The following is a 24925-nucleotide window of genomic DNA, read 5'->3' on the forward strand; positions in this document are numbered from 1 at the left end:
CAGCATTGATGATATTGTAGAAGTTATTTACAACACACAAATCCAGTATACTATAGTATAAAAAGTATATTATTTTTGTTGTAAATTTTTAAAAATTTTTATTGACACATGTTTACATAATTATGAGATACAATGTGATGTTGTGATTCATGTAGACAGACAAATAGTGATCAACTCAGGTGAATTAGCATATCTATTACCTTAAACTTTCATCATTTCTTTATAATGAATACATTCCAATTCTTCTAACCATTTTGATATATAAAATGATCAATTATTAATTATATTCATGCTGCTTTGCCACAGAACACCAAACTTATGCCATATACCAAAAATATCATTGTACCTGTTCCTCAATCTCTTCCCTCCCTATTCTCCCCAGTCTCTGGTCACTACTATCCTGCTATGAGATCAACTCTTTCAGATCCTACTCATGAGTAAAATCAAATGGTTTGTCTCTCTGTACCTGATTTATTTCACTGAGATAATGTCCTCTGTTGTCAAAAATGACAGGATTTTGTGTGATTTTTTTGTGTGTGGCTGAATCATTTTCCCTTTTGGGATATCACTACATTTTCTTTATCCATTTGTCTGTTGATGGACAATTAGATTGATTCCGTTTTCTGACTATCCAGAATAGTGCTGAAATAAACATGGGAATAAAGGTGTCTTTTCAATAAGTTCATTTCATTTCCTTTGGGTATATCCTCAAAGTGGATTGCTGGACATATGGTAGTTCTGTTTTTAGTATCCTGAGGAACCTCATACTGTTATCCATAATGGCTGTACTGCTTTATATCCCCACCAACAGTGTGCAAGGGTTCATCCTCCTCCACATCCTCCCAGCATTTGCTATTTTTGTTTTTTGTTAATAGCCTCTTTCACTGGGGTGAGGTGTTATCTCATTGTAGTTTTGATTGTCATTTCACCAATGAGTAATGATATTATTGAACTTTTTTTTAATACTTCTGTTCACCATCTGTATGTTTTCTTTTGAGAGATGTCTATTCAGATCTTTAGCCCATTTTTAATTGGGTCATTTGTGTTTGTTAAAGCAAACTATTTTAGAAAATTTATGCTGCATTTAGTTAAATACTCCATTTGTAGATAGAGTAGCTTTTATAGGAAAATTAGTATTATTTAAAACCTTGCATTAACTGGAATTTTTATGATAGATTATTATTCAAATTTCACTTTACAGCAATTATAAGTATCGGAATTCATGTAGAAGCTGTACAAAGTAAAGTCTTCATTTTGTCTTCCTAATAGATATAGAACATTTTTTTTACTAAGTAGATTTTTAAAAATTTGAGAAGTCACTGAGGTGAATTTAAAACTTCTCATTTCTGCTAGATATTATATATGATTTCTAAAAAGACTTATATGTTCAATCTCCTGTATTTCCATAGATAGAAAAAAGCTTCACATTTAAAATTGGGCAAATTACAAAAAGTTTCAAAAGGTAGTTCCTCAATACATCTTTAGACTTTGTTCCTTACCCACACACCAGTTCTCAATATGAAGGACTGATCTAAGAAAAAAAAGGGGGGGGTCCTTTACAGAAGTTCTTTCTGAGAAGAATTTTGTCCTATATACAGATCTTTAGCAGTAAAAAACACATATATATCTTGAAACATAAGAAATAACATCTATTGGGGCCAGGGTTGTGGCTCAGTGGTAGAGCACTGGCCTAGTATGTGTGAGGCACTGGGTTTGATTCTCAAAACCACATAAAAAAATAAATAAAGATATTGTGTCTATCTACAGCTAAAAATATTTTTTTAAAAAAAGAATAACATCTATTAAGCTTGATCCTATAGTAAGTCAATATGAAGACACACAAGTAAGAAAACAAACACATTGAACTCTCCGTGCTTTGGAGTGATAAATAAATTTGAGGGGAGCCAGTGAACATTCTAAGCTCAAAGTCTATGCTTATGGATGGTTTTGTCATGTACTGTAGCAATCATTACATGGAAAAGGGATGCCCAAGAGATTCTTCAAATTCAAGAACTATTTTCCTCTGTTCAGTCATTAAGCTACCTCTCAGGAAACCAATAATTCACAAAGTGAAATTAAGCAAGGTGACTCAATTATGTGGCTTTATGTTCCAATTCCTGTACATGCTTTTTAAAAGCATGTTTAAAATCATTCTATCCCTTAGGAATCAGCAAGAGAATAACCAATCTACAATAAACTTCAGAATGTGAATTCATGCTCTTGTAATCAGAATTGTGCCCACTGGAGTTCCTGGGAGCACCGACAGTTAAAGAATGGTTACAGTGAATTCTTCAATCTCATGAGTGCATGACGAATCGCAGAAATGTGATTTTGTATGACTGGCTACTCCTTAAATCAGAAAGGTGCTGAAAGGCTAGAATTGGTAGTCAAATGAAAACATTTTGTCCCTAAGGTAAATTAGACAATGCTTAGGAGAACTACAAATCTTCTATACCTCAGAACACTGGGAATTGAATCAAAGTGGTAAAATTTACATTATTTCTTATATACTCTAAGCGATGTTCAGAAAGGGTAGAGGAAAGAAAAATTTTCCTGACTCAGAATCTTAGTTACCTTGGGGTAAGGGTGAAGGAGACTTTGGGGAAAAAATAAATAACTACACTGCTTTCCCCCACAACATCGAATCGATGGGTCAAGAAGTCTCAGCCATATACATAAACATAGATGCAGTTACTCAGTAAACTTCAAATTCTCAAAGGGAATCTTGACTGTCTGGTTCCAAGGGGGTAACTATTTTTAAGACTCAAAACATATTCCATCTTCCTTGGATATGCCAGCAGAAACACCTTTTGTAATCTTATGATATGGAACCAAAATACCACATTCTTCTACCACCTAGATCATTCTCATTACAACTGAGAGAAACAATGTAAAGCATGTGCAGCTATTTTAACCTGCCTATTGGATCAAAAAATAAAACAAAAAAATGTAAAATAGCAACAATTTTACTGCTCAAGATTTTCCATCTTTTATCCATTTTCAGAATAAAATTTTCAAGAAAAAAAGCCTACATTTCTTTAATATAAAACAGAGCTGAAACGTTTTCACGTTTAAAGGATGTTTGTCAAAGAACTAGAATAGCTTGCTATTCATTCATCCATATCTCTTGTAAGAAACAATGTCACTTCCAAGACTCACAGGCATTAAAAATAATAATAAAATACAAGCTCAGAAGAGAAAATTTGAAATCAACACCAGAGCGGAGGGAATGGTAAAAAAACTTGATGTTGATGTTCTTCCTGGTGTCCTCTTGTTTCCCACGCCCATCTAAGTCTCAGGTGAAACCTCTAGGCCAATTGCCATAGAACCTGATCTCCAAAGACTGGTTTTTAGCTAAGGAATATTAGGAAAGTTGTTGTCCCTTCTGAGTAGCCTCCAAGACTTAAACACTATAGACTTAAAGTCAAATTTTAGAAACCACCAATCTAAAAAACAAACAAATTCTTATTACTATTTTCATCAGAAGAAAACGGAATACACAAATAAAGAGCATAATTATAGGAAATATATACTTGCAGGAAAAAAACATATAGAAAGCTACTGATTAAAAACTAACATTGAGGACATATACATTCCAGGCTCCAAATGAATTATTTTTTCATATATTTCCTAATTTGCTCATGTTGATTCTTGAGATAAGTGTTAATATTATTTAGGTCAGAAAACAGTCTTAAAATCATATATGACCCAAGCTCCACATCTAGGACTGATCCCATAACCCTCTGACCCTAAAGTTTCAGCTCTTAATAATTATACTTTAATACTAGCTACATTGCTTTAGCATTTATAAATTTCTATTTAAATATTTTTGGTGAGAGGAGTAAAAGAAATTATGATCCTGTGGTGTATTTCAGAAAGTTATTAGATATGTAAATTTTACTCAATGAATAGGAAATTCAATATATGAGCAAAGACAACAGAGTAATTATATCCATAAAAGGAGGGAGATGTACCATAAAATTTTGTCAATCATTGTATATAATATAGAGAGACCAGAAATTGATGAATAAATTAGTACATGTAATTTCTAGAATAGGTTTATACTCAACATTGCCAGAAATATAAACAGGCCATGGTAAATAAAAATCCCAGAAAAAGCAATCAGTGAGACCTTAAAAACAAACGGAATCAATTCATTTAGAAACTAAAAAAGTTTATATCAGTTATAAATCACATATTGAAAGAAATAAATATGACATCATTCCACAAATGAAAGACACAAAATTTAGAAAACCACATTATCTCCAAGGAGCCATAGCTGACACCTACCAAATAAAATAAGAAAATATATTACAGTAGTTAAAAGAGTCAGCCAGCTTACAATGATAGGAGATTCTATCTACAGGAGAAATACATAAACATCCCTTCATGAGAAGAAAGAATGAAAAAAAAAAATAGCCATTAAGTAGCTAGATAACTTTCAGTCAATGAAGAGATTTCTTTTTTTTATTTCTGAGCTTCAGTTTCTCAATATTCTATTCAAGTTTTGAAGACTATGATTCCACAGAATATTCTTTGCCATTTTCAAAATTAGAACAAAAGTCAAGTTTACACAGTAAGACTGAAATTGCATTTTTTCCATAAACCTTAAAACAGGAATGCCATAAACATAACTGGAATAGCCAACCCTTTCTCAAACAAAAGTGACTTTACATATGAAGTCCTAAAATGCCCAAGCTGAATATGCATCATGACTGATAGTAGGCAAAGAATGAAAATAGGCACAGTGTATCAGAGACTGGGCAGATCAACACAAGGTTACATATTCAAGCAGCAAAGTGAATCTTGAGTGAACCAGAGGTTACAAGTACAAGCACCAGAGCGTGGCTAGAGGTCCCAGGCCGGTGTAATAAGCAGACTGATTGTTCAACAAACCATATCATCTCAGGGTAAGATAAATTTACAACAGTAAGGGGAGCCACAATAACTGAGCAAAGGCTAAAAGAAAGGTAAAAGATTATTTTGTTTATGCTTTAAAACTTACCTAAAATATCAACTCCTTCAGGAAGGTGATTATTTCATCATCTTTGGTACCAGTTTTCTTAAACACTTCTGTATTCACTAGTTTATCCTAGGCATAAATTTAGTAGTATATGCCATGTTATTTCATGAGTATGGTTGCCCCTGTTTATAGGTATACTTCTATGAGGCTAACCCTACAGTCACTGTGTACATTCTGTCTTAAAGAACAGATGTGATAATCACATTATGTAATGAACAGAAAAAAATGAATAAATAAATAGGCTGGCTTTGGAACCAGACTTAAAATTTGCTCCTAACTCTAATGCTGTATAAACCTTAGTAAGTTTGTAAACCATATTCAGTTATTTGTACATCTATAAGTATAGGATAAAAATACCAATAACACTTGGTTGTTAAAAGTTATGATATAAAAAGCACAACTGGCAAGATGTCTAGTGAAAAAAAAAATTGATCATTTCCTTAAAACTGTAAGCTCATTTAACTAGAAGATCCTTGAAAATAAAGAATGGTGTCTTGTGGCATTTTTTTTCTCTTCGATATTCTCATAGATTATCAAGCTCATGCATAGTCAAAGTATTTATGTTTTCTGAGTGAGGAAATAATTATGAATAAATATACACATAAAATATACAACTTCAAGATAAAAATACTACTTTGTTAAAATTGATTAGAAAAAAATCATTAAACACTTCTGAGAAAAAATTCAATAGGACATGATTAAAAGAAAGCCCCTAAACTTCAAAAAAAATCGCATAACTTCTTATTTTTATGTGATTTCCCAAGAAATCATCACATGCATCTCCATTCCCCAGTCTATATTAATTCTTCTGGCAAAAGATAGTTATTATTACATCCAGCCCAAACTAGAGGTCTATAGATTTCTGATCCTGTTCATTAAAAACCATATGAAAGAATCTTGTAAACATCACCTATAGTTTCAAAACCTTAATAAACACTCCTTCTCCCACTCTTCATCCATAAATGTATACAGTTTTACCATAATGTAGAAATCATTTGTTTTCCTTTTTTGTATTACATATCACATGCATTTCCTACATATGTTTCTCATTAAGTTCTAAGTCAAGGGCTACAATATCCATTTGAAGAAACCTATCAAATTTATTTCAACACTTCCCTATTATTATACACTTCAAAACTAATTATGCTGTTAGTATAAGTTGTGCACACTGAACCATCTTTGTCAGAGTGCCACGGACAAACCTGCCTAGTGTTCCGTGGAATTTCCTTGAGGAGAGAGAATGGCAATGCATGGGTAGCCCTCTCCTGTGCACATTCCTACATTCTTGTGTTGTTTTGAAAACCAGAGTTGGCATACATCAGTGTAAAATTAGTTAAGATTATTAATTAGCCATTCTAGAAATGTTTCAATCACTTCTGTCATGTTTTAAAGAACAGTTAAACAACAACAGACATTATGTGGGAAGCATGCAATAATTTCCTTGTAGGATGCAATTGTGAAATTCTTCTGAAAATAGCACAGTCTTGAATGTAAACTATTCAGATTATTTTAGACTTTAATATTCTTTGTAAATTTATAAGTATTATAAATAGATCATACTGGAAGTACTAAATACTTACATTTATTGAATTTCTATTACATGTTAGTTATTTTCTATTGACTATAACCAAAGTTTTCCAAAGTACTGCAAAATGCACAACACTCCTATTTACATACATAACACAAGAAATTCAATTCCTTTCCAAAATAAATATAAATAAATAAACACTGGACATGAAAAAATTATTTGCAGATGTTATAATTATCAACATATGAAATCCTAGAGATTCAATTGAGAAATTAGAATTAAAATGATTGCTTATTTTATTTGAAAGAAATGAAATAAATATAAAAACTAATGTTTTCACTTCCAAAGGAATAAAAAAAATCCTATCCACAAGAGCATGAAAAGCCATAAACTTCCAAGCAATAAACTTATTGAAAAATAGGAAAGACTCTTAACAAGTAAATCTACAAGTTTTATTGAGTTAAAAGAAATGAATAAAAAAATCAAAATGTTAAAGACAATGCTTTAAACACTCCAGTCAGTCTGATGTTAATCTGTACTTTTAATTATTGAAATTAAAACAAAAAATCACAGTTTGGGAGCACAGTAGTTTGCAGAAGGAATAAAATTTTAGGTATTGAGATTATTATTATAGCAGAACAATTCTATAAGAAGAGCCACTAATTTGATACCATCCCATTTATTGATTCTTGATTTTATTTCTTGTGCTTTAGGAGTCTTTTTGAGGAGTTCGGTTCCTAAAATGACATGGTGGAGAGAGAGTTGGGCCTACTTTTTCTTCTAGTAGGCACAGGGTCTCTGGTCTAATCCCTGGGTCTTTGATCCACTTTGAGTTGAGTTTTGTGCAGGGTCTGATTTTATTTTGTTACATATGGATTTCCAGTTTTCCCAGCACCATTTGTTTGAGACAGGCTCTTCTCTCCATTGTATGTTTACAGTGCCTTTGTGTAGTATGAGATAAGTGTATTAATGAGGGTTTGTCTCTGTGTCTTTTATTCTGTGCCATTGGTCTTCATGTCTGTTTTGGTGCCAGTACCATTCAGTTTTTGTTACTGTAGCTCTGTAGTATAATTTAAGGTCTGGTGTTGTGATGCCTCATGCTTCACTTTTCTCACTAAGGATTGCCTTGGCTATTGTGGGCCTCTTGTTTTTCCAAATGGATTTCATGAGAGCATCTCCCATTTCTATGAAGAACATCAGTGGAACTTTAAGGGAAATTGCATTAAATCTGTATAGCACTTTTTGACCATTTTGACAGTATTAATTCTGCCTATCCAAGAATATGGGAGACATTCTATCTTCTAAGAATTTCTTTCTTTAGCATTCTGTAGCTTTCACTGTAGAGGTCTTTCACCTCTTTTGTTAGATTGACTCCAAAAAATAAAATTTTTTTTTGAGGCTACTGTGAATGGGATGGTTTTCCTAGTTTCTCTTTCAGTTGATTCATCACTGATGTAAAGGAATGCAAACAATATATGGGTCTTAATTTTATACCTGCTACTTTGCTGAATTCATTTATGAGTTCTAAAAGTTTCTTGTTGGATATTTTGGGGTCTTTTAAATATAGACTCATGTTGCCAGCAAACAAGGATAGTTGTTTGAGTTATTTTTCCCTATTTATGTCCCTTTAATTTCTTTCTTCTGATTGCTCTGGCTAGCATTTCTAGGAGTATGTTGAATAGAAGTGGTGAAAGAGGGAAATCCTGTCTTGTTTCAGTTTTTAGAGGAAATTCTTTCAATTTTTCTCCATTTAAAATGATATTTGTCTTGGGTTTAGCATATATAGCTTTTACAATGTTGAGGTATGTTCCTACTATCCCTAGTTTTTCTAGTGTTTTGAACACCAATGGATGCTGCATTTTCTCACATGTTTTTTCTGCATCTATTGAAATAATCATGTGATTCTTGTCTTTAAAACTCTATTAATGTGATGAATTACATATATTGATTTCCAGGTGATGAATCACAATTTACTGATCCCTGGGATGATCTCCACTTGATCATGGTGCACTATCTTTTTAACATGTTTTTGTATGTGATTTGCCAGTATTTTATTAAGAATTTTTGCACCTATGTTCATCAGGGATATTGGTTTCAAATTTTCTTTCCTTATGTCTTTGTCAGGTTTTGATATCATGGTAATATTAGCTTCATAGAATGGAATGGTTCCCTCCTTTTCTATTTCATGGAATAATTTGAGAAGTACTGAAGTTAGTTCTTCTTCCAGGGTCTGAAAGAACTCAGCTGAGCATCCATCTGATCCTAGGCTTTTCTTTCTTGGTAAGCTTTTGATGTTGTCTTCAATTTCATGGCTTGAAATTGATGTATTTAAATTTTCAATGTCCTCCTGATTCAATTTGGGTAGGTCATATGTCTCTGAAAATTTGTTGATGTCTTCCAGATTTTCTATTTTATTAAAGCATAAATTTTCAAAATCAGCTGCGCACAGTGGCATATGCCTACAATCCCAGCAGCTCTGGAGGCTGAGGCAGGAGGATCATGAATTCAAAGCCATCCTCAGCAAAAGCAAAATGCTAAGCAACTCAGTGAGATACCGTCTCTAAGCAAAAAATATAAAATAGGGCTGAGGATGTGGCTCAGTGGTCAAGTGCCCCTGAGTTCAATCCCCAGTACACCCCAAAAAATTTCAAAATAGTTTCTGATTATCATCAGTATTTCAGTAGTGATCATTATGATACTTCCTTTTTCATCATGAATTTTACTAAGTTGAGTTTTCTTTCTCTTTCCCTTAGTTTGGCTAAGGGTTTACCAATTTTATTTATTTGTTCAAAGAACCAACTTTTGTCAATTTTTTGGATTGTTTATTCTGTTTCAATTTCATTGATTTCAGCTCTGATTTTAATTATTTCCTGTCTTCTATTGCTTTTGGTGTGGATCTATTCTTTTTTTATGGCTTTGAGATATAATGTTATGTTATTTATTTGTTGGCTTTCTATTCTTTTAATGAATGAGTTAAATGCAACAAATTTTCCTTTTAGCACTGCCTTCAAAAAGTTTCTTTACAGCAAAGGAAACAACCAGAATGTGAAGAGAGAACCTATGGAATGGGAGAAAATCTTTGCCACCTGCATTTCAGATACAGCATTAATCTCCAGGATGTATAAAGAACTCAAAAAACTTCAGACCAAAAAAAAAAAAAAAAAACAAAAAACCCATCAATAAATAGGCTAAGGAAGTGAACACATACTTCATATAAGAAGAAATATGATTTCAGTGGTAAAGCACCTGCCTCACATGTGTGAGGCACTGGGTTCGATCCTCAGTACCACATAAAAATAAAGATATTGTGTCCATCTACAATTAAAAACAATGTTTAAAAAAAACAAATATATGAAAAAGTTGTTCAATATCACTAGCAATTAGAGAAATGCTAATTAAAACTACACTGAAATTTCATCTCACTATAGTCAGAATGGCAATTATCAAGAATACAACTAGCAATAAATGTTGGTGAGGATGTGGGGGAAAAGGTACACTCATACATTGCTAGTGGGATTGCAAATTGGTGCAGCCATTCTGGAAAGGTGTATAGAGATTCCTCAGAAAACTTGTAATGGAACCACCATTTGACTCAGTTATCCCACTTCTAGGCGTATACCCAGAGGACTTAAAGTCAGCATACTATAGTGACATGGCCACATCAATGTTTGTAGCAGCTCAATTCACAACAGCCAAAGTATGGAACCAACCTAGGAACCCTTCAACGGATGAATATATAAAGAAAATGTGGTACATATACACAATGGAATATTACTTAGCCATAAAGAAGAATGAAATTATGGGTTTTTCTGGTAAATGTTTGGAACTGGGGACTATCATGCTAAGTAAAATAAGCCAGTCTCAAAAGAGCAAACACTGAATGCTCTCTCTGATATTCAGATGCTGACTCACAATATACTGGTGGGAGGAAAAGGGGAGGTTCACCAGATTGGAGAGGGTGGAGTGGGGTGGGGGAGCAAGGGCACTGGGAATGGGAGGAGAGTAAAATGAATTGGACATAACTTTCCTATATTCATATATGAATACCTGACCTGTATAACCACAAAAATTGTAAGTCATACTCCATGTATGTATGATATGTCAAAATACATTATATTGTCATATGCAAATGTATTTATACTATAGTACACTTTCCAGCAATGAGCCAAAACAAGGGTAAAGCTTGCATGGTACCTTAAAATCTAACTCTTCATTATGGATAGATAGATAAATAGACAGATAGATAGATAAACACACACCTACACACACACAACATCTGTATGTACCTTTTACAATGCATTAGGCTAGAAACAACTAGAAAACAGTGTTGGTCAAAACATATTTTAAATAGTTTATTAAACATGGTTCCATATTTACTTTTCTTCAAAAATTCAATTATATAGTAAGTTATGTGTATGTAAATTAGCTTAATTTGTGAAGCTTGGGTGAACTTTGGCATATATTTTTCTTAGTTTAATTTTTATTGGTATAATAATTATACAGAATAGAAAGTTTCATTGTGGCAAATTCATATATGCACATAACATTTTTGAATCAATTACATTTTTCTCTCTAGCTGACACATATGAGAGAAAACATACAAACCCTTGGCTTCCTGAGTCTGGTTTACTTTGCTTAACAGGATGTTCTCCAGTTTTATCCATTTTCCTACAAACAGCATAATTTTGTTCTTTTTTATGAATGAATCAAACTGCACTGTGTATATATACCATATTTTTTAAATTTACTCATCTGTTAAGAGACACCTAGACTTTTCCATAGCTTGGATATTGTAAATCGTGCTACTATAAATGTAAGTATGCATATTTCTATATAGTATTCTCATTTTAATTCTTTTCAAAAAATATCAAAGAGGAGTATACAGGGATCATATGGTAGTTTCATTCCTAAACTGACAAAATCTTACAACATGTCTTCATTATTTCATATGCTTTTCTGAGATTTTTCACAGAAATGTTAAGCTCTTCAGAAATAATTATTGAACTGAATCGCACTATCGCTTGTCAAGAAACAGAGTGTCATATAGAATCTTATCTTAAGCTATCTTGCTTCAGATTTTAATCTAATGGCACAGAGATATTGGTAACTTAATATTCTAAAAATTCCATTGGTAGAAGGTATAATTAAAATGTGACCTCTACCATGATCTCTAGGATAATATTATCATGATGTCCCAATTTGCAGGCATACTTTTAAAGAATATTTGCATGCAAAAAAAAACTAATATTTTTAATGCATGTTTCAAATCTTTGTACCTACTATTTTGTGTGCCCAACAGAATTGACTTCCACAGGAGAAGACTGGAAGAATATGCATGTGAATTGTGTATCAGAATATATTCCAAAGAAATGTCAATATAATTAAGAAAATCAAGCTATTAAAACAACAGTTAAAAGATTCACTTTCACCTCGCATTTGTTAATCACTCGAGATGTTATAGAATACTACCATTTGCTATCTGTAAAGCAAAGGAACAAATGAACAAATTGTGCTCAGCCATGTGTGTAATCCTCCCTCAGTTGTTTCTCCCTGCATTGCACCATGGTGGGAGTGTGGCTTTTTTCTGCCTCTATCTGTTACATATAAAAGGTATTAAGTTTCCCTTAAAAGGGGAATAATGGAAGAAAGAAAAAGCAGCTTCTGTTTGTACATAAACACCAGGAGTGGAGATTCTATGCTGCATCCTAGGAGAAACCAAGGAACCAAAATAATCAGCTTAAAACCTCAGAAATATGCGTGTGTGTGTGTGTGTGTGTGTGTGTGTGTGTGTGTGTGTGTGGTTCAATTATTTGAAAATATTTATTAAAAATCCCTTACATGACACTAGCATATTTTCCTTTGTAACATGTGATATTTTGTTTATTTACACCAGAAATTTGTCTTTATTCTAATTGTCCTTCAGCTCTTTGCTTGAGGTTTTATACTTTCATCCTCTGATACTCCCAGATTCTCTTTCTATTTGTATTTTGGAACTTGTGGTCACTGAGGTTACATTCGCTTTTCCTCTTTCATGTTTAGCTGCCTTGCCTCAAACTTTTCTTCCCACTGAATGAATATGAGGTCATTTATCTGTTCATATTTCTACAAAAGAGAAGTGCAGACTGTGTGTGTGTGTGTGTGTGTGTGTTTTATTCGATTTTCTTTTCTTTTTAAAGAGAGTACAGATTCTCTACTTTCCACCTAACTCATTACAACGTCCAGATTACTTTTTCACACCCTTATTTCTTCTTTATTATTAAACAGTCCAGAACATCATCACTATATACCACCTTGAAAGAAATTTATCCACCAATTGAGTCTTAGAACTATACTTCCAAATTGTTCTGAGATCCAATGCATTAAAATGCCGTTAGCAGAATTATTTTATTGCCAGTTATAAATATTGACTACTTACAAAATTTTGATGGCAGAAAAAGGTACTAATTTCATCCAATGCTAGCAATGTTTAAGTAATTTGTGATGAAAAAAATTACAACAATTTCTTTAACAAGTAAAATTTATTGACAGAAAAGGACAATTAAGTCAAACATACAATTTTATTAAGAGCAGGCGGTACTTAATTATAGAGCTTTCACCAGTGAAATGATAATGATAAATATAACCCTAAATTACAATTACTACCATAATTTTTCTAATCTGATTACAATACAGTTATTATATTTTTTTATTATTGCTTTTGTTGTCACTATCAATCTTAGTATTTACTTGAGCCTCTTTGCAGAGTATATTAGTCATTCATGGTGTATTAAGTTTTGATCCACAAAGGAAAGAAGTATCCGATTCTGTACCCTGATCCATGACCCACATGAAAAATGACTTTCACAGGTGTGAAATACTTTCATACAAGTACCAGTCATGGATGAATACCTCCACTATCACAAATTTTGTAATCATAACAAGCTATGATTGAAGCCATTCATTCATTCATAATACCTCTATATTAGACACATACTGTAGATTTAGGATATGCATTTTTCTAAGTGTATTAGAACATCTCTATCATTTCTCCCATTAAATCATTAAGGGGCTGGGCTTAAAACTCCATGGTAGAGTACTTGCCTAGCATGCCCAAGGCCCTGAATTTAATCCCCAGCAAAGAAAGAAAGAAAGAAAGAAGAGTTATGGGAATAAACTTGTGTATCCTATAATTTATTTAAAAAGAAATAAGTCATTAAAAACACAACTAGTAACAAATTACTTAAAGCACACCTCAGAAGTAATCATGAGAGTGTATCTCATGAACCTGGGAACTACTAAAATCAGCTTGCATTTCAAATACAACAGAAATCAGGGAAGCAATAACTTCAATGGTGAAGAGATATAGAAAGAAAGAATTTATGTCTAACTATATCAAAGTCCATGTTGCAGGCAGAATGCTGGCCCTCCAAAGTGGTCACATCCTAATTCCTGGAATGTGTGACTATATTATCTTAAGTGATGAATGGTATTTTACAGGTGATAGAGTAAAGACCTGGAGATAGAAGATGATCCTGGATTATCTATGTGAGCCCATTGTAATTACACAAGTCCCCTTATTGGAGGAAAAGAGCGGTGGGTGGGGGCAGGAAGGTGAGAGTAAAAGGAGCTATCAGGACAAGAGCAGATGCTGAGGTGATGAGGTGATGATATTCCTGGCTGGGTGGCATAAGCTGTAGAATGCAGCAGTCACTGGCAGTTGGAAAAAAAAAAAAAAAAGGATTCTTCACTAGAGCCTACAGAAGAAATGCACTTCTCTTAATACCTTGATTTTAGTCTAGAAAATCCCACTTTTGGACTTCTGACTTCACATGTCTAATAAATTTGTAATGTTTTGAATCACTAAATTCTTAGTAATTTGTTACAGGAATGATGATAAACTCATATAGTATTTAAACCAAGAAAGATATGTCTAGGTACATGGAATATGTCCCTTGAACTGTCTCACTGCCTAAATGAACTCAGTTGACCAAGACTCAATTTTAGTACTAAAGCAGAAAGACGTCAGCCAAGAAACAGGCACAGGTAAGAAAAAATAATGGTCAAAGTAATATATAATTATTTGCCTTACAGAGATGGAAATGTAATTGTCTATTTCTTCATAAAACAGAACTTTTTGTTTTCTTCCTGTTTTCCTCTAACTGCAACATAAAATGCAACTCCTATGCATAAGCATATATGAAAATTTAGGCGATTTATTAAAGAAAAGAATAAAGGATATAAATAAGAAATGTTTTACTTTTAATAAAATTAACTATAGTCTTAATTACATTAACTTTATGTATTTAATAATTTTAAATTAATCATATCTATTTGAATTGTGATTATCATTTCAACAAAAACCTATATCTATTTCATGAATACGGTCACTCCCAACTTTCAGACACATATCAATCTTAGTTATAGTCTTCTATTTTAAAAATTATAAATTCTCCTATTTTAGCTCTAAATTCCAAATTGTTTTAAAATCCTTTATATGAAATGTAAAACAATAGCCCCAAAGAACATCCTAAACAGTGACAAACATACTTTTTAAAAATATGAATATACTTGCACTCTTAAAAATATCACATTAACTTCCTGTTCTACTTTTCTTCAGGAATTAATAAATCGAGACATTTTAAATAGAGAAAATGTTGTAATACATGTTGTCACATACTGGCTACACATCACTCACGTAACACAATATATATGTTCATATGTAGAACTTCTCTTTTTATATTTAAGGAAAAAATCTGAAGGGAAACTATAGGTTATTATCTGGCTCTCATACATGTAAGGCTAACCAGTAGTAGGCAGTGATTCATCTTATATGATGTTGCACAAATATTCAGACTTTTATAGGATGCTTCCTAATATTGAAGAAATGTTGCTAGGTTGAGGCCTGTTTTCCTACAGATTAGCAAAAAACTAGATGTAATTGAGTAATATTATATAGTTTACATTTAATGTCCACATCTAAAATATAAATAATAAATATCAATATTTGGTAGTGTCTACATATTCTATATAGAAGTTGCACTGAATAAAAAGAAGTTTCATTTGTTTTGATAAAACTATTCTTGGGGCTGGGGTTGTGCCTCAGCAATACAGCCTCGCCTAAGCACGTGAAAGGCCCTGGATTCAATTCTCAGCACTATAAAAATGAATAAATAAAATAAAGGTATTGTGTCCCCATCTACAACTAAAAAATAAATATTTTTTAAAAAAACTATTCTTAGAACATTATCAGTCAACAAATTTTAAATCTAGTGATTACTATATCCTCAACATTCAAACAGAGAGTAGAAGGTAAAAAATACAGGGTATTTTAAATAAAAAAGAATAAGAGAAGTCAGCCTCTTTAGCTTATAGTCTAGCTGGGCAGAAAGCCATGAAAATATATGTATCCACACAATTGTTGAGAACCATGACAAAGACTGGGTATATGAATAAATCATAGATTTTCAGTAGTATAAATGGAAAGTATTTTAAACAATTGACATTAAGATGTGTTTATAAAAGAAAATAGAAGACTTCTAACCATGTTCCATAATGTTGAAAAATTATAAATTGCATGTTTAGACTATTAAATAGTAAGAAGTCAGTGATTTAACATATCCTCCAAAGGAACTGAATATTGAATTGATATGAATGTGGTTTAGTCGGATATGAGAGCCTTATTATGCTTAGCTACCATAATTACATTTTTGATGGAATAAAAATCAAATTACATAGTGATCAGTAAGTTGGGGGTTAAAATAAAACTGCTCCTTATTTCCCATCTTCATAAGTTAATGTTTTAACATAGTATTAAAATTAACACATACCTAGTTTATCTCCATTATTGTTTTTTAATAACCCAACTGTGCTATCTAAAGAAGCTAATGCAAAACCAGAGACCACTTGTGTTAGAAACTTCACCAACTTAAAAAATCATTAACTCCAAAGTCTAAAGCAATGTCCCCATATTTTCCAACATTTAACTACAGCTAAACTTCAACCACATAGTCACATACTATACTTCAGACTTGGGCGCACATTCCTTTCATTTCTGTCTAGTTGCTACAGGGCACAGCTATTCATATCTACAAAGCCTGTTGGATTTACATGTGAGGGGAGACTGGGTTGAGATGAAGGTTGCATCACAAGAGAAAGCAGAGAGCACAATAGAACAGAACAAGAGAAGGATTGTCTGCAGCACCTCTTCCCTACATTGCATGGACTGTGAGCCTCCACTTCTTTTTCAGATATTTATCAGGGGGCAGTTACTATCATTCTTTTTGTTGTGAGAAATAAATGGATAGGGGAGGGGAAAGATGTCATGAGTAGGGCAGAAAGTTATGTGTGGAATGAAGGGGGAGGATGATGGGAGGGAATGACTTACCAAGGCTCTTTAATCATCAAGGCTTAATGACCTTGCACATTTTATTCACACATATGCTTTCCACCTCCAGAGAGACTTAGGCTTGTGACAATGTCAGAGTCTTCTGAAAAGATTAAACTATAATGTCTCTGAAACTCAAAAACTTTAAAAAAATTAGAAGTCAAATTTAACAGTCTTTTGATACCTTTGTATAGGAAAGGGAGAAACATCTGTAATTTGGATTGGTTTCAAAGTTACAAATGTTTTACAAACCACCGTATGTGTCCAAATGTGTAACTGAACATGACCTAGAAACCAAGAATAAATTTAGCTTTCCTGGCCAATATTTGCCAGTGAAATTTAACAATAGTTCAGGATGTCTTTGTAGGAATGCATAGGATATTAGCAGGCAAATGAGTATTTAATTAGGGAAAACAGAATCTGCTGTAATATTAATACACTCAAACTTCCTTGTTTGGAAATAATTATTGGGCTGGGGATGTGGCTCAAGCGGTAGCTCGATTGCCTGGCATGCGTGCGGCCCGGGTTCGATCCTCAGCACCACATACAAAAACAAAGATGTTGTGTCTGCCAAGAACTAAAAAATAAATATTAAAATTTTTCTCTTTCTCTCTCTCTCTCCCCCTCTCTCTCTCTCTCTCTCTAAAAAAAGAAAAAGAAAAAGAAAATAATTCTTAACATATGTACATATATCAATACGTAAGAGAATAGAGTTTAGGACCAAAATCTTAAAATATAAACTTATTCCAAGTTTACAGTTATTTGATCAATTAATTCTCTTTTGCGGGACATATCTATATACTAGAGATCATAAAACAATAGAGGTTTTTATCATTAAAAAACTAAAATTCTCCAGAGAAACTAAAACTCTTTATATTCAAGAAATTATAAAGGGTAGCATTACTAACATATTTCTCAAAACTAGAACATTCAATAAAACATTTAATTCTATACTATATTTGTTAAGTTATTTTATTGCAACAAACTCAAGACTCTAAAATGAGATAAAATCATGTTCAAATTCTTGCTGTGATGTTTTCTAATTATGTAATTTGGGATAAATCATTCTACTAGTCAAGCAGGAATTAGACCTACTTGCCTACAGGATTATTGGGAGGACTACGGATGTGTTATATGATGATTTAAAACATCAAGAATAGTTGGGTATGGTGGTGCATGCTGGTAATCCCATCTACCTGGGAGTTTGAAGTAGGAGGATGCTAATTTCCAGACCAGCCTGGGAAACACAGTAAGAGCCCATCAGGGAAAACAAAAACAAAAACATAAAATACCAATCATACAACTTTACAGCTTTTAGTTTCTATACCTTTCCCTCACCCTTATCTACATATAAACTAACTCTGGAAGTCTATTTTGAAGAAAGACCTATATATTGATTTCCCATATAAGGCTCATGAGACAAAATGATGTACAAAGGACCTCAATAAGACCATACAAAATGATACAAAATTCTTCTGCTTCAATAACTAAGATATTTAAAAGTAGGCACAGGGTTGTGTCTGGCAGTGCTACTCACTGATAGAACAAGTAAGAGAATTTCCAAAAAAAAAAATACTATATGATTAAGATTGTATGTGTGAGGCTCAATATTTTGAAAAATAGGATTTTAAAAAATATACTTATTCCATTGATAATCTATCAAAATTTGATATTAGGCTAGTTTCTCTTGTTTTTGTGAGATCTGTGACAAGTGATTTGTTACACCTTTGTATAGCAACCTGGGTATGCTTTTTAATGCTTCCATATGATTATTGTATCAGGGCTTTTTGCTATTATTTTTGTTATTTAAGGTTTAAATTGTTTTTAACTCATTGTTATGGAAGTGTGTTTAAACATTGCTGAAAGCATGGAGGACTTTGGACTTCATTCATGTTTGGGATTTTTAAATCTAATAGCACCGAACTTTCAGACATCTCTGATATGGAAGAAGTGTACTCAGGAATGTGTTTTCAATCTTCTTTTCAGAATCCCTGGATGTATGAATTGCAAAGCTTCTCTATGTCAACAGATACAACACTATATTCCTTAACTCCTAGAACTCACTGTAGTGAGGCACTAGGAAGTTGACAATTTATCTTCTTTTCCACTGAGAAGACAGACTAATTTAAGATGATTTCTCTTTCACACAACCCCAAACATGCTGTCAGATTGAAAGACTCAATGAATACTTAGCATGAAAATGTCAATTTGAAAAGCTAGCTATTATCTAAGGGTTTCTCCCCCTCTGCACTGATATATTTCAGAAAATATTTATGCATAAACCACAGACATTGTTAGAATCTGTACAAGCATATGAAAACTTTTGATTTGCAAGCTCCCGTAGGAAGGTGAAAACTGTTTCCACAATAAATAATATTTTATCTGCTTTTAAAATAGCTTAATAATTCCCATGAGACTTTTATGAGAACTCTTCATTAATCAGAATTTTCACTTCTACTAGATATAACCACAATCTGTTAACATTATATTTCTTCCTGTAATAAGAGCCACATAATCAGAAGAGCATACAAACTAACTGTAAAAACAGCAAGGCACTTTCACTCTTCTGGTCTGTTTCTGTATTTACAAAATGAAGAGGTGGGGCTTATAGTATTTGTTAAGACTTGTTTTGATTTACAATTCTCTGAGTTTTTCTTTTTCTTCTATTTTAATGTTATGAAACTGCAGAAAAAAATGATCAGTGTCTCATCATTCATTTTAGGGAGGAAATATATGATACATATCCTAAAACACATCCTAAAGCCACATGCAAAGGACCAATAGGAAGTGTATTATTCTCATGCATAGTGAGTTTATTCTAAGTCAAATAAGTTATGAAAGATTCTTGATCCTCCCTTATTTGGGGGTAAAATTATAATATAATGGTCCATGCTGTCATATTTAACATGGAGGACCTCACTACCTTTTTCCAGGCAAGAGAAAGTAAAGACTTTTGTGTACATGATGTATATTCTCATTCTTCTCTTACCTCTCCAATAATTCTATCCCCTTCACGGGGTTATTCTTCATTGACCACCTGTATCCCAGGATGTGTTGCTTTAATCATTCATCCATTCTCCCACAAGGCAATATTACCCATTCTCTTTCTTTTATTTATAATCCATGTACTGATAGTTCCCAAATCTCAGCCTCAGATAATTGCCAAATTATCTCAGTTTCTGACCTTTCTCCTAAATTTCAGATTTGCATCCTTAGCTGCTTATCTAAATGGATAACCCCAGACATCTCAAACTCAGCATGATAAATTTTACTACCCTCTTCATCCTACTCTCACTCCTTTTTCTAGGGTTCAATGGAAGGCAACAGCCTCTGGCTCCCAGCCATCCAGTAGAACGTTCAGCAATGGTAAAAATATTCTTTCTCTGCATTGTCCAATATTAGTCCCTAGCAATATATATCTAGTAAGCATGTAAAATATGTCAAGCAAGTAACTCAAAAAAAGAGCTGAATATTTAATTCTGGTATTCTAAATTCCTTCACCTTAAGAGAATGTTTTCTTATGGACTAAGTTGCTGCTGTTTTCCATCATCAAAAATGAAAAAGAAGAAGAAAAGATTATGAATAAAACCTAAACCATAGTAAAGAGAAAATTCTACACTCCCAGTGCAACCTCATTTTTTAAAAAATTTATATTAGAGGGAAAAATGGGTAAATATAGTGGCAATCATTAATATTTTAGTTATAAGGCAATAAGGAATATCAATTTATGATTTATCCTATCAGAATAAAACCAGTATGAAACAATACATTGTACAAATACAACTATTGTTTGTTTATTTAACCAATATTTATTGAGCGCTGACTATGCTCAGGGCTCCATACTAGGTGCTGGGCGTCCTGCAGGAAAATAAACAGACTTCATTCCTGGTCTCAACTATATTTAATACAGTGGTTTATTTCCCCAAAACTCCTTTCTTTTTTGGTTTAAGATTTCAGGTTTATTTTACCCTTATAGAAGAAGTAGGCGAAAAAGAGAATCAGGGAAAAACAAGCACAAATATTTTTCTCCTAAGGAAATAATGTTATCAAGTCAACTGCAGTATTCACTTTCTCTAGAGCATTATTTTTTAAATTAAATCTGATGTTTTTATATAGCAACCTTTTGCAATGAAAGAAAATGTAATTTCAAGAATAAGCTTCAAAAGATTTCTTCTAACTACCTAACATAAGATGAAATTGGTGTGAAGAATGACAATGAAATATACATTAAGAACAACCTGTATAGATATATATTAGTTTCAAAATCACTACAACAAAACCATATTACAGTTGTCAGAAAATATAGCATGCTGTAAATAAGTGTAACATACTTTTGAAGCACTAAAACTGATGGGATAAATACAGTACACAATTAAGTGACAAGAAGAAGAAATAGAAATCTGTAAGAGCTGATTAATTATTACAGAATTACACTCTCAACTGATTGTTCTCCTTAAGTATAAAAAGACTGAGTCTGCTGTTTATAAATACCATGATGCTTCTTTCATTAGTTATCTCCTCTTAAGAAAAAAAAAGAATACTGGGTTGATTAATTGTGAAGGTTAAGAAACAAATATTCTGCTAGAAGTTTTAAATGCAGAACTAACTCATCATTTAAATAACAAAAAATAAAGTGTGATTTATACTTGAGAAATACGATTTTTTACAGAGCTTTTAAGGACAAGAGATGTATTTATTCATTTTATGTCAAAACATGAAAACAGATCTATCCATCCAAAAAATTTAAAGACAATCATCACAAGTGTGTTCCCAATATATTATCAAAAAATAATTGTAGACTTCATTTTTCCTATTTAGTAGGAAAATTGATTATAAAGCCTTTTTTTCCTCCAAAAGCTAAATGTTCAATGTTTTGCACATTTTACAACACATAAATTATTACCATGCCCCAAAGTCTGCACAGTTCATCCACCAGTTTTCACCTCTCATAGACACTTCAACAGATTTTCCACAGAAATGTGTACTAAACTTTTTTATGTCCACTTTGGACGGCATAATGGTACGTGTACTTAAAAAATATTCTAGTCAGGGCAGGCTGAGGCTCAGCAGTAGTGCACTTGCCTGGCATGTATGAGGCACTGGGTTCGGTTTTCAGCACTGCATACAAATAAACAAAGATCTATCAACAACTAGATAAATAAATAAATATTCTTGTGACCTTAATAATTCATCATTAAGAATTTAAGAATAACACTTTTAAATGTCTGTATATAAATCATCCATAAATCTATTAACCATTGTAGGTTACCGGTGATACACGGTATAATTTTCCTTTTCTTTTTTGCTCTAAATGTATTAAAATTTATTAAAACCTACAAAACAGAAATAATCCAGAAAAAATTCTTTAGGGTTTTGGAGTCTTCCAATCATGGCATTTTTGTCTTCTTTCCTACATGAATATTTGGTTATTTAATCTGTAGACAACATCTATCTGCATTGTTTTTCAGATAATTTCAATCCCTCCTTTGGCGACCATTGCAAGTTTTGCTAGATATTATTCCTTGACAAGTTATTAGACATAGTAGCCTGTAAGAAATGGATGACACAAACATTATATGAAGGTGATGATGATTTTATTTCATTTGAGTAGCTGTCTTGCTGAGTGTTCTATGACATCTCCATGCTTAATACCATTAACTCATTACCTATTGGTTTATTGGCATAGTTTGGTTTAATTATCTCTAAATATTTTTAATACCCACATTAAAATTCATCCAACAGTTTTTTAGTCAACTCAACTTGCTCCTTGAATTCTTCTTTCTTTGGCCTTAAGTTCTTGAAATGATGACTGAGATAGATTCTTCGTAAAGGGTGCATGCTAGAATTAGAACTACACGTGAAATCCAAACACAGCATTCTTTTAAATTTGTACTAATAGCCTAGAATCAAAGTAAAGCCTTGATTTTTAAGATAATTTTTAAGAAAAGGATACTAGAAATATTCCTTTTTCCATGGAGGACTATAGCAATATTATTGTAAATTTTTACCATTAACATTTAATAATATTATTAAATATGATATACAGAATAGTCACAACATAATGTTCTTCTATTTTATATCATAATTGCAGTGGGATCTAATGAGCAATTGTTCTTCCTCTTTTGACTCCCAAAGTAATTTTGTTTTACAATCCCATTCACAAATATTATTGGTTATCCACTATTTGTCATATACAGTGCCATGTGTTAAGCATGTAAAGCAGAAACATTCAGAAAGCAAATGAAATGTGAACAGGAGGGCAAAATCACAACAAAGAACTGTAGCAGCTTTTGAAAGTACTAAACAAAGGCTGATAAGGGAATAATTCATTTTCTTTAGGGAGTGGGAAAGATGGAAAACTAATGGTAAGAATTTTCTTTTTAGTTGGGCTTTGTGAGTTATGTAGGAATCTAAAGGATACATCTGGTGCATAGTGATGAATTATGACATCTAAACAGAAAGGGTTTATAAATGAGTTAGCATGTCCTTTGTTAAAAAGAACTGAATAACCCAGTGTGGTAATAATAAAAAAGGAACTTTCATACACTTCAGTGTGAATGTCAATCAATGTAATCATTATGGAAAACAGTATGAAGGTTTCTCAACAAACTAAAAGTTGATCTATAATATGATCCACTTCTCCCACTTCTGTACATATAGCCAGAGGAGATGAAATAAACATACCCAAGAAATACATGCATGCAATACTCACAGTAGCTAAAACATGAATCCAACCTAGGTGCCCATCAACAAAAAATGGATAAAGATAATAAGTAATATATACACAATGGACTATCATTCAGTCATAAAGAAGAATGAAATCTTGCCATTTGCAGCAAAATTGATGGAACTAAACATTATGTAAAGTGAAATAAGCCAGACACAGAAGGGCAACTACCATATATCCTCTGCTGAATGTGGAAGTTTAAAAGTTGATCTGAATGTAGAATGGTAAGTACTAGATGTAGGCAATGGAGGTGGTAAGGGTGGGTCAGAGGAGACTAGATGTAGATAGCACATACTAAATGCTGTATTGAAATATCACACTAACCCTGTTAACCCAATATGTTTAGCTAATAAATGTAAATAAAAAACAACTTTAGAAAGGAAATCAAGTACAGATATAGAGGAAAATAAATCTTGAAAGGCAGAATGCAGGGAGGCTGTGAAGGACCTTCTAAGTTGTGTCGACAAATTTAGACTTGATTCCCTAGAAATGAAGTTTTGGGAGCAGGTGTCACACAGTTGGATTTGTACTGGAAAAGATTCCCCAAGAATAATGTAAGGCAGACTTAAGGGTGAGAGACAGAAAAACCAATTTGGAGACTGGTGTATTCTAACAGTTCCAGATAGAAAGTGATAAGGGCAAAGGTAAGGCAGAAGTTGAAAAGCAGCAGCTAAACGGAGAAGGAGTTTGGAAACAAAAGTCTGAAAGACCTGGAGATACATTTGAAGATAATATGAAAAAATCAGATAAGACTCAGAAGGTCCCAGTAAAAGCGACAGGTACTGGAATGGGAGAAGAGCATGATTATCCAGAATATCTCAAAGAGGAGAAACACATTTTGCTCATTTTCAGCCCTTTTGTATAGCACAGGCAAATGATGGGCATTTAATGGTTGTGAATGAATGAATGATATTCATTCTTGCATTCATTTGTTACAAACTTCATATGTTCACTCACAAATTGGCTTCTTTAGATAATCAAAGGAGAAAAGTATTTTAAGTACAAATGCTTAACAGATAAATCTGAACAAGGTGGATTGTAGAATTACATATCAGAATTCTCTGATCTTCATATACAGGGCATGATTGGTTTATGTTTTTGAATCACTTTTCCTTGAATGGCACTAGGTTTGCACAGAATATTTCCATAGTCATATTTTCAGCTGGATTTTTCCTCATGCCCAACTGCAAAGTCATTGAGGGAAGTCAGGGAGATAAACTTTGGTAATTAAAATATGTTTATATGTATTGCATCTATAGCCATCCCTCAGCATATGTGGGGATG

General features: G+C 32.7%; 1 protein-coding gene across 2 annotated transcripts in view; it reads right to left on the bottom strand.

The window, feature by feature from the left end:
• The window catches only part of ERBB4 (erb-b2 receptor tyrosine kinase 4), a 1081463-nt gene that overhangs the window by 986416 nt on the left and 70122 nt on the right, over positions 1-24925 (bottom strand). The gene's annotated exons all lie outside the window — the stretch shown is intronic.

Source organism: Spermophilus citellus, assembly GCF_964194105.1.
Source record: "Spermophilus citellus genome assembly, chromosome: 11".
In the NCBI taxonomy this organism is placed as follows: domain Eukaryota; kingdom Metazoa; phylum Chordata; class Mammalia; order Rodentia; family Sciuridae; genus Spermophilus; species Spermophilus citellus.